Source organism: Lupinus angustifolius, chromosome LG16 (genome assembly GCF_001865875.1).
Source record: "Lupinus angustifolius cultivar Tanjil chromosome LG16, LupAngTanjil_v1.0, whole genome shotgun sequence".
Lineage (NCBI taxonomy): Eukaryota > Viridiplantae > Streptophyta > Magnoliopsida > Fabales > Fabaceae > Lupinus > Lupinus angustifolius.
This window is the reverse complement of record NC_032024.1, coordinates 1,225,858-1,226,909: the sequence shown is the minus strand read 5'-3', so window position 1 is coordinate 1,226,909 and position 1,052 is coordinate 1,225,858. Positions and strand designations below refer to the sequence as shown.

The 1,052-nt window shown below is 33.3% G+C and overlaps 1 long non-coding RNA gene across 1 annotated transcript in view; it reads left to right on the top strand.

Annotated features, from left to right (window-relative positions):
- LOC109328966 overlaps positions 1-608 on the top strand; it is a 2,060-nt gene extending 1,452 nt beyond the window's left edge. Inside the window, exon 2 of the long non-coding RNA XR_002105498.1 lies at positions 312-608. This is a non-coding gene — a long non-coding RNA (uncharacterized LOC109328966). The remainder of the gene's footprint in view (positions 1-311) is intronic.

Below are 1,052 nucleotides of genomic sequence, written 5' to 3'. Positions count from 1 at the left end.
GGAGGGCTTGCAAGTTGCTCTTGTCTTCCATGGATTGCTGGATAACACACATATATAGGGAGGGAAATCAATGTGCTGATTTATTGGCAAACTTGGGCATTGATCATAAATGCTACACTTGGTGGTCTCATCCACCTTCTATAGTGCTTTCTCATTTGCATAGGGATAGTTTTCAATTACCTTCATATAGGTTTGTAAACTAATATTGTATGTTTCCTTTTTATCAATATATTATGGGCTAAGCCCCTCGTTTAAAAAAAAAAATATTTGTATTGTTATACTTACTAGGCGTGATTCATGTTTTGTTTCAGTTTCTTGGGTTTTGTTGGATGGTAGAATGGTCGGGGCAATAACAATGGTTGGATGAGGATGCAATGTTCAACAACAGCACAGATTCTTTTGTTGTTGTTTGCACCAATGCGTTGTACACTTGTACATGCATATTTTAGTCTGTACCTAGGATCCAATAAAGTTCTTGATAACTTTTAACCAAATGTTAGTTGCTGTTTAGTTATTTTATGATTGCAACAAAATTCTGCTGGTCCATTTTGTAATAGGAGTTATTAATCAGAATATATAGATGTTAAATTCAGTTGAATTTAATTTCAGATTCTGAAACATGTCAGTTTATAATAAAGTATAGAGGATCATATGAAGTCATGAACAGCACAAAATATCAGGGTTGTGGCATGGATGGTTTTGTAACATTATAGTGGTAAGCTACTATTGTGGTTATTTGAATTCATACATAATCTACCTCTGACTACCAATATTTCATAACATATAACGCATCTTATGATTAACCTATCTCAATACAGAACGATGTAAAGCAGAGTAGTTAAGATCGTGATTTAACTCGTAAGGTCGATAGATCTTATGAATTTTTAAGAGTTAATGAGTTTCGTGCTCATTTTGAATGCGATGTCACCACTGTTAGTGAAATTTTTGGGAAAGATTGCAAGATGGTAAAATCGTTGTGATTTTCTGTTTTTATGGCAAAAACCTTAATTTGTAAAATCATCATTTTTTAAACCCATATCGAAGGAGAAACT